Consider the following 11,030-nt stretch of genomic DNA (forward strand, 5'->3'; position numbering starts at 1 on the left):
TGTAAGAACACAAAGAGCCCGAGTTTCTCCACCCTTTCCTAGGACTATTAAAAGAACAAGTTCATCAGAAACTCCCTCAACATCTGCAACCAATGACAACAAACATTAAACCAAATAAAACTCTGATCGAGTATACCTGCACCAGCAGCTGCACATCAAACAAAACAACAGATTTACTCTCAGACATTTAATCGAACACATGGTGGAGCGCCAGGTGGCACGAAGGTTTGATTAACTAGTAGTATAGTAACACCTGGAATACTCCCCCTGCTGGAATACTATACTAGTAGTTAATCAAGTTTACTATGCCAAAATTAACACCTGGAATACTATACTAGTAGTTAATCAAAGTTTACTTCCGCATACCACCTACCATTCACACCATTCCATCTTCCAATTGAATACACACAATGATACCGACACCTACCTAGAAACTCACAATCCATTATAAAAGCCAAACTTTCACTCGACACCCCAAACTCAAAACTGAGACTCTCTAATTGAAAGTTTCACTCGAAAACATCATCTGCCAAGAACCTTAGAACAGTAAGCCATACGTACCGTAGAAAGGTTCTCCATATCCTTTCAAACGAAGTCCCCAACTCATATTCTTCAGATCTTTCAGAAACCTCTGTTTCAGTTTGATTTTTGCAGTCTATTTCAAATATTTGTTCTCCAAAACACAAACAAACCCTCTCCTCTATGTCTCTCTCAATACATGAACAAAATATTGTTGGGAAAGATTGTAAAAAATCAAAGAGCCAATAAATAAATATGGCACTCTCAGGATTTGACTTCTCCCAGCCTTGTGTAAATAAAATGGACAAAATTAACACTCTATCTTCCACTAAGAAAAATAATGGGAATACAAAAAATAATCTCACCAAACACCAGTGGCTAAACTCTCTCTTGGTTTTTCTCTAAAGAGGATTTTCTCTCACACACAAGTGAGGTTTTCTTATCTCTCAAAACTCTCTATGTTTTGGTTTTCTAAAGGATGATTTGAACTAAATGAAGGCAGCTGCTTTTATAGCCAACGTTCCTGAAAAATTGATGGCCTTGTATGCGAGAGAGTTTTTCTCATTTTCTCTTCCGTTCGTTTTCTTCAAATTTTCCCGTCCTTTCTTTTATTTTATTTTAATATTTATTTTCCTTCTTTTTCTCTCCTCCACTAACGAGGGAAACCCATCAATCTCCCCCTCCCGACTTAGGTGGAGGGCTCCAGCCGTCTAGCTGCTCTTCTGCAAAATTCGTACTTGTCCTTAGGTAAGGACTTCGTCATCATATCTGAACTATTGTCATCAGTATGGATTTTCTCAAGCTGTAATTGCTTTGACTCCAACACATCACGTATCCAGTGATATCGCTCATCAATGTGCTTCGACCTCGAGTGAAAACTCGGATTCTTGCTCAAGTGGATCGCACTCTGACTATCGCAATGCAAAATGTATTTGTGCTACTCTTGCCCTAATTCTTGTAGGAATCGCTTCATCCAAAGCATTTCTTTGCATGCTTCAGTAGCTGGAATAAACTCTGCCTCTGTAGTTGATAGAGCAACACATTTCTGTAACTTTGATTGCCACGAAACTGCTCCCCCTGAAAATGCAATCAGGTATCCTGAAGTAGATTTTCTGGAATCAAGATCTCCTGCCATGTCTGCATCTGTGTAGCCAATCAATTCAGGTTTTCCACCTCCAAAGCACAAACTCATTTTGGAAGTACCCCTGAGATATCTGAGAACCCACTTAACAGCATTCCAATGGTCTCTGCCTGGTTTAGACAGGAATCTGCTTACAACGCCAACTGCGTGCGTTATGTCTGGCCTTGTGCAAATCATTGCATACATCAGACTACCAACAGCTGAGGAATATGGCACCATAGCCATGTTTTCTTTTTCTTTCTCACATGTGGGACTCTGCTTTGAACTAAGCTTGAAGTGACTAGGAAATGGAGTAGAAACTGGTTTTGCTTTATCCATGTTAAACCGCTTTAGTACCTTCTCGATATAACTTTCTTGTGATAACCTCAACTTCCGATTTTTTCTATCACGGATATACTCATACCGAGGATTCATTTTGCGGGTCCTAAGTCTTTCATAGCAAAAGACTTGCTCAACTCCTTCTTCAGCTTGTTAATCTTGTCACTGTTTTGTCCTACGATCAACATGTCATCGACATAGAGAAGAAGTATGATGAATTCACAATCATCAAATCTTTTCACAAATACACAATGGTCTGAAGTAGTCCTTCGATATCTATGTTCAATCATGAAGGAATCAAACTTCTTGTACCATTGTCGAGGCGCCTGCTTGAGTCCATATAAGCTCTTCTTCAGCCGACATACCAAATCTTCTTTTCCTTTGACTTTGAATCCTTCTGGCTGCTCCATGTAGATTTCTTCTTCAAGATCTCCGTGAAGAAAAAGCTGTCTTCACATCTAGCTGTTCGATCTCGAGATTCAGGCTTGCAGCTAAACCGAGAAGAACTCGTATGGATGACATCTTCACTACGGGTGAGAAAATCTCTTCAAAGTCAATTCCTTTCTTCTGACTGAAACCTTTCACAACTAGCTTTGCCTTAAACCTGAGCTTAGAGTTGTTTTCTTCCGTCTTCAGTCGATACAACCATTTGTTCTTGAGTGCTCTTCTACCTTTTGGTAGGTTCACTAGATCATATGTGTGGTTCTCATGCAGAGATTGCATCTCTTCATGCATGGCTTTCAACCACTCATCTTGTTGATCATGAGTCAATGCTTCTTTATAGCATTCTGGTTCTCCCCCGTCTGTTAGGAGAACGTAATCATATGGAGAATACCTACTCGGAGGTCTCTGTACCCTGGTCGATCTTCTTGGCTGGAATTCGGCTTCTGGCTCTTCATCGGCTTGTGCTTCTAGCCCTTCATTTTCTGTATCATCTATTATACCATCAGTTGTATGACCATCACTCATGTCACCATCAACTGGTTCATTTATAATAGGATCACTAGCTAGATCATCAGTATCATTGGATTCATCTTGCTCGTCATTGTGCTCCAATGGGGAAGGAACTGGATCTAAGTTAGCTGGATATTCTCTAGGATTATTAGGTTTATCACCTCTTCGAATGTCTTCAATGTTCTGATCTTCAAAAAAGACAACATCTCTACTTCTAATAATCTTTCTAGCTATAGGATCCCATAACCTATAATCGAATTCTTCATTCCCATATCCCACGAAGATACATTCTTTCGACTTTGCGTCGAGCTTGGATCTCTCGTCTTTAGGAATATGAACAAAAGCTCTACAACCAAAAACTTTCAAATGATTGTAGGAAACGTCTTTTTTCCGACCAGAACTTGTTCGGGACATCACCATTCAAAGGTGCTGAAGGAGAAAGGTTGATTAGATCAACCGCAGTCATCAGGGCTTCACCCCAAAAACTTTTGGGCAGCTTGGCATGAGATAACATTGTTCTTATTCTTTCAACAATTGTTCTGTTCATTCTCTCAGCTATGCCATTATGCTGAGGAGTCTTCGGAACAGATCTTTCATGCCTGATTCCATTACTTCTACAGTAATTTCTAAATGCCCCCATATATTCTCCTCCGTTATCAGTGCGAATACATTTGAAGCTTCTACCAGTCTCTCGTTCAACGCTAGCATGAAACTGCTTGAAAACTTCATACACTTGATCTTTTGTTCTAAGTGCGTAAGCCCATACCTTCCTGGAATGATCGTCAATGAAGGTAACAAAATATCTTGCACCACCAAGAGTACTAGTGGTCATAGGACCACAAACATCAGAGTACACAACATCCAATACATTGGGTTTTCTTTGTGCATGACCATATTGAAACGAAGCTCTATGCTGCTTTCCAGCCAAGCAATGCGTGCATGATTTTAGAGGCATGCCTTTCTTCGTCCCAGTCAGTGCCTCTCTTTTGACTAGAATTTGCAGCCCTTTCTCGCTCATGTGACCGAGCCGTCTATGCCATAGCTCGATTGAGTCTTCTGCGAGAGCATTTACGTACCCATTACTGACTTTTGCATGTGTCATGTATAGGGTGTTCTCCTTTTTCCCTCGTGCTAGAACAAGAGAGTTCTTGCTGAGTTTCCATTTCCCTTCATCGTCAAGTAATCCAGTGGAGATTAGATTGAGACGCATGTCTGGAACATGTCTCACATCCTTGAGGACCAAGTGACAACTTGTGTTGGTTTCAAGGGAAATATCTCCTCTTCCCACGATCTTGGACAATTTTTCATTTCCCATCCTCACATTACCAAAATCTCCATTGGTGTAAGATGTAAAGAAGTCCCTCCGTGAGGTGACATGAAATGATGCACCAAAGTCCACTATCCAGCATGTATCTTGAGAGGAAAAGTTAATGAAACCATCACCACATAGAATAAGTACCTCATTTCCACCAGAGGTAGTTGCGGTCGTGTGCCTGACATCACTCTTTTTGTTACCTCTATCTTACTCTCGTTTAAACAACCTGCACTCTCTCTTCATGTGGCCTATCCCGCCACAATGGTAACATTCTAGGTCCTTTCTTGTCTTGGACCTTCCTCTCAAGCCATCTCTTGACCTGCCCTTTGACTTGTCTCGTCTGTGGAATTTTCTATTGTTAGTTCTTCCACGATACTCTGAGACGAGGGCTTCTGACTCGGCTACTACACCTTGTTCTTTCCTCCTTACTTCTTCATTGAACATGCTATCTTTAACTATATCCAATGTAAGAACGCCTTGAGGAGCTGAATTGCTTAAGGATACTACTAGTGTATCCCAGCTATCAGGCAAAGAACTGAGTAACATTAGTGCTTGTAACTCATCATCAATCACCATCTTCATATTCGTCAACAGGTTGATCAAACCTTGGAAGTCACTGAGATGCTCGGTAACACTTCGACCATCTCTGTACTTAAGGTTTACCAACCGTCGGATAACCGATGCTTTATTTTGAGCGGTCTTCTGCTCGTACATGGAAGACAATTTTGTCCATAATTTGTATGCATCCGTCTCTTGTGCCACATGGTGGAACACACTTTGATCCACCCATTGTCGGATTTGTCCTACAACTTTTCTATTCAGAATGCTTCATGCATCGTCTGACTTCCCTGCTGGTTTTTGTCCCAGCAATTGAAGGGGCTCATACAAATCCTTGCAGTAAAGGATGTCCTCCATTCTTGAATTCCAAATGGAGTAATTGGATGCAGTCAATTTTAACATTGTTGCTGATGATGATGACGATGACTCCTCCATCTTAAATTACACAAGAATATAATTTTTGAGCCAAAGCTCTGATACGACTTGTTGGGAAAGATTACGAAAAATCAAAGAGCCAATAAATAAATATGGCACTCCCAGGATCTGACTTCTCCCAGCCTTGTGTAAATAAAATGGACAAAATTAACACTCTATCTTCCACTAAGAAGGAATACAAAAAGTAATCTCACCAAACACCGGTGGCTAAACTCTCTCTTGGTTTTTCTCTCAAGAGGATTTTCTCTCACACACAAGTGAGGTTTTCTTATCTCTCAAAACTCTCTATGTTTTGGTTTTCTAAAGGATGATTTGAACTAAAGGAAGGCAGCTGCTTTTATAGCCAACGTTCCTGACAAATTGATGGCCTTGCATGCGAGAGAGTTTTTCTCATTTTCTCTTCCGTTCGTTTTCTTCAAATTTTCCCGTCCTTTCTTTTATTTTATTTTAATATTTATTTTCCTTCTTTTTCTCTCCTCCACTAATGTGGGAAACCCATCACATACATAAAAGGAGGAATTTTTCTCTCCTCCACTAACGAGGGAAACCCATCACATACATAAAAGGAGGAAATAAAACGCACACACACACAAAGGAAGAAGAAGAGGGAACCCTAACTTAGAGCTATAACAGCACTCTGATTCTCACCTTTTGAGCTGCAGCATAGAGCTCACAAATCATATCACTCAATAATAGACTAATGACATATAATAGCAGCACTCTTATTCTGACCTTTTAATCTTCTTAATTGTCTTTGAAATGTATTTAAAACCTTGGGAAAATCCTTCATTCAAAGGAAATAGCGTGAGCCCAAACACAGAGACAGGAAGAAGGGCAACCACATAAATGAGGGACGTTCCAAGTCTTTTGATGATGAATCAAGAGCACAATAGTAGCAGTGAAGGTCAGCATGGTGGCTACCAGCGAGAAGAATAGAAGGGCGAATCCTAAATGCAGCCTGACGGGAAGAGAATGGTGAAAGTTTTCGTACTCAAACGAGGAAGTCAGGATAGAGAGAAACGTGCCCAAAGAAATCAATGAGCAGATGAGCGAGATAGTGTCCGAAATAGTGAATGTGATGAAGAAAGGAGAATGACGGAGAACAGGAACCCGTCTGTTATCATTACCCCGGGGAACCGTAAAGGCGGCTGCATAGGCCACCAAAGCCGCCATGGTCGAGTACGACTGTACGACTGAGCTGTCTCTTTTATCCATCCTTTTGCCGACGTAATTAGACTTGAATGCTCACTTTCAAAGAGCTCCTTCGCTGTCACACCCTGATTGTTCCGGTGCATGAAGTAATGAGGTGGCGTTATCTTTTCCACACGCTGCCCACAAATGGAAAGTTGTTGAGGATGAACCATTTTGATCAGCGTAAACATAACTAGTTTCATTTCATATTTAATATATAACTATAATCAGCTCTTAGTTCAATGATACTTCTCTTTGCAATGTTCAAAGATAATTATTAAAATTAGGGAATTAGGTGTATATATATAAATAAAACTCACTCACCGCCATCCAACGCAATTCTTCTTGCAACTGAAACAGGACCACTTATGCGTTTAGTGCTACAGAGTAAAAACTCATGTCTGCAACGTGGTGCAATATGGTGTTCCCATACTAATCAATCCTGTAAGCCAATCTTGACGTTGTCAATTTTCTCTTTTCTTAAATGTTAAAGATGGCTAGCCGACGATGCTTAATGGCCATGTGCAGAATGTTTTGTTTGTTGTCAATATCGTGCGCATCCACCGCTTGAGGGTGAGCCTTCAACATCTTTTTCACAATTTGTGATATTCCGGGGAAGTGGGGTATATTTATAAGTAGATTTACTATTTTGTGATATTCCATTTTCTTTGCGAACACAATTATCAGCACCTTTTCCCACCTCTGAATACACCAGAGTAAATGTCTTGATGTCATCGGTTGGTTCTTCATATTTTGCCCATGAATAGTCCTCCTCCACCAGCAAATCAGTGAGTTCCGATAGTATTTTTCGATTTTGCATTTCCTCCAACATTATCGATTCGTCACCATCCTAGTAAGTTATAATCATTATATTATATATACGCATCCCTATTATTATTCAGTGGAGATATTGATGAAGAAGGAACAAAAAAGAAAAGAAAAGTGTTAGTATGAAAATTGTATTGTCATTTCCTAGACTCTAGCAAAGGTTGGGAATTAGTGTGTGAATATTGCTTACTGGAAGTTTTGGCGCAACACATTCAATCCCGGATTTTCGTAGTGTGACTTGATCGATATGAGGAAGCTGATTTCAGGTAAATCATGACATAATCATGCATTCATTATAGGATTCCTAATTGGGGTTATTTTCAATCAAGTATTTTTATGTTAATCTTATTTTTAATAGAATTAGATTTTATCTCTTAAGATTACTTTCCTATAGTTGGACTCGATTTTGATTTACGTTAAAATATCAGCGTTTTGGTGTCATCACTTTGAGTACATATTGAATCATAATTCATATTCATAATTGGATAGTAGTTTGTCTTCTAGTTGGCGTCTTAATAAAGAGCATATATTGGATCAGGTTGTAGTGTTATAGTTGGAGAGAATTAATGCTCTCTTGGGTTTCTCTTCTTCAGCAGAAAACATGTATTGAAGGGTGGTTTTCTATTCAAACGTGGGCTTTTCAACGTGTTGAACTTTTGGGGATATTGAATTTGTTTTTAGAAAGCCGCTATGCATATTGTTCAGATAAGTCATCAAATGTTCCTTGTTTACTTGTGATTTATCATATTCTTTCATCATTCATATTGCATTCATTTGTATTGTTAGGTGACTCATATGGTTGAGGGCACCAACACTGACCATTCAATGATTCAAAGATTCAAAGATTCAAAGATTAGGCTAAACGGTAACCGTCTGATTGTGCGATCGCGAGCAATCCGACCGTTCGATTCAGACCAAACTTGCAGGACATGTATAATAAACCTTGTTGAACCCATAGGAACTTTCGAATTGAAAATCGGAAGTCATGGGCCCCATGGGTCCAGTTGACCAAATTTGAAAAGTTTGACCACTCGGTTGACCGAGCGTCTTCTGTGGTTATTCCATCACTCGAAACACATAGTTGAACCTTGGGAACTTCCTATCCATCATACACACTTGAATCCCAAGAAACTAGGAATTTATTTTAAAGTTCTCGTTCGAACTATTTAAATTAATTTAGTCTTCGTATTCTTAAATAGGTACTCTGACCCAACGTACGCAATAGGCGGGACTATTATGGAAGTATTGGAATTATATTCGAATAATTGTGGCTTATGAATATTTTGAATGGATATGTGCTATTTTTGAGAATGTTATTTATACTTGGATATGTGTTGAGTACATGTGTTTGTTGAAAATAGTTTATGAAATGTGGATTGGGTTGTGGTTAAGTTAGTTTTGAGTGCTATTAGCACTACCTTATGTACCTCCCCGGATTTGAAATACTTGGATTGAAAATTTGGAACTATGGGATATTTGGATATGTCGGAACCCGGGCACCCTTGACGAGGTGTTTCGTAGACAATTAGTGGGGTTAGTCTGCGCTCGTAAGATTTGTCATAAGCGTACGAGTATTGAGGATTCTGCTGTATGTGCTGGTGAGCCTAGTCCCCTGGTTGGACGGCTCATTCTCTAGCCACATGGTCAATTGAGGATTCTTCCATGTGGTCTAGTCAAACAATCCCCCGGTTGGATTGTTTCCCCAGTACAAGTTTGGTAATAGCCATACTTATATATATGTAGATATATATTATATTTAATATGTATATATAGATACCTATACATTTATTCTTGTTTATCGATGAGGATACATCCTTGCTTGTAGTGCCAATGAGCACGCAATTCAATATAATAGTTTGGGGAAAATGAAAAAGGTTTTGGAATGGGATAGGTGTTAATATGCTATTACGAGAATATGGACTCCACAATGGTTTTGACTTAGCTATATATATACTTTGGTTTTGAATGCATGTCGTTTTTAGCATCGTTTTCTAAATGGTGGGGTCATTATAGGTTGTTTTCAAATATAACGAAACTTTGTTCTTGTCCACTCACACATTTTCTGTTTTGTGCCCCCTAGGCAGTAGATAGACTCGTACCGAGCGGTCGAATCGAGATAGTCACTTCTGGGCCCGATCTCTTGTAGTATGACTTTTCTTCGTTTTATTTCCGTTGAACTTTTTGTTTCACTTGTAAAATCAATTTCATTAGATATGCTCTGTTCCTGCCCATGCTAGGGTTGGATGTAAGGTCGGAGGCCTATTATGCAAACTGCATGAATTTACATTGTCCATGCTGTCGGTTGGTGTTTATAATTGTGTTTTTAATTGGTTGAAAATTTTGGAAAATGTCCATTTTTTAGGGGAGACTCTTCTGAAATTTTAGTAGAAAGTCTTGTCCCTTTTTAGTAAGTGGGCACGACATCAGTTTGATGTTGGAAATACCACAGAATTCGTTCCGGATTCCGAGGATTTCAAGGTGGGTCCTGTCAATTCTCAAATAAGATTATTTGAGGGATCCCTCAACTAAAGCTCTCTATGTGTGTACACACACACACACACACACACACACACACACACACACACACACACACACATATTTATATATTGAAGGGAAATCACTTGAATCCGAAACCATTTGACCACTCAATTAGATGGGTGTTATTATAGTATATTCTTGAAGCACCCTGCTCGTCTATTTTGTTGGCCTTAATTAGATGCCTTAATGATTTTCAATTTTCATAATTTTTTGCAAGGACAATCCATGAATAAACATGTTAAAAATAGATGGTTTGGATCGTTCAAAAAAAGTTCGTAAGGGACCCTAAATGGTGTCTCCTCAAATAAGCTTATTTGAGGGACACCCCTTGTAGGCCCCACTCCGGATTGTATTTCACTAATCCAAACCATCTATTTTGTAGATACTCATTCAAAGATCACCTCTACAAAAAATCACTTGAATATGATATCATTTGACCACTCAATTAAGTTATTGAAATTTTAGCATTTTCTTAAAGCACCGTGTTCATTGATTTTGTAAGACACAATTGGATGTCGAAACGGTTTCCAGTTTGTCTAATTTTTTGTAAGGACGATCTATGAATGAAGGCCTAAAAAATAGATAATTTGGATTATTGGGAAAAAAAAAAAATTAGGGTACCCTAAAAGGCATCCCTCAAATAAAATTATTTGAGGGATCCCTCAATAGAAGGGGACTATATATATATATATATATATATCCTGTCTAATGTTTAGATATTCCCTCAAAGATTATCTGTGCAAAAATAATTTGAATCCGAAATAATTTGACCACTCAATTAGATTATTTTAGTAATTTCTTGAAGTACCGTGTTCGTCGATTTTGTTGCTTGCAGTTAGATGCGTTAATGATTTTCAATTTATTTTATTTTTTACAATGAAGATTTATGAATGAAGACGTGAAAAATTGACGGTTTAGATCGTTTAAAAAAAAATCATAGGCGTACTCCAAGGGGCGTCTCTCAAATACAATTAAAGTCTAAACCTACACCAGGTTTAACAAAAAAGTTTCTTATGCTATTTGGACGGTATTTATTGGCCATATTGATGACCCTAAACCCTAGTAGCAACAGCCTTTCATATTATGGAAAAATAACTTTTATTTTTTATTTTTAACAAAATAAGTTGTTTTTAAGATTTTATGCAAGGATGACATTATATATGATAAACACAAACAAAACACACACATACACATATATAACTTTGAAAGTTTGATTAATTACCCGTAGTCTTC

This window comes from Prunus persica, chromosome G8 (genome assembly GCF_000346465.2).
Source record: "Prunus persica cultivar Lovell chromosome G8, Prunus_persica_NCBIv2, whole genome shotgun sequence".
In the NCBI taxonomy this organism is placed as follows: Eukaryota; Viridiplantae; Streptophyta; class Magnoliopsida; order Rosales; family Rosaceae; genus Prunus; species Prunus persica.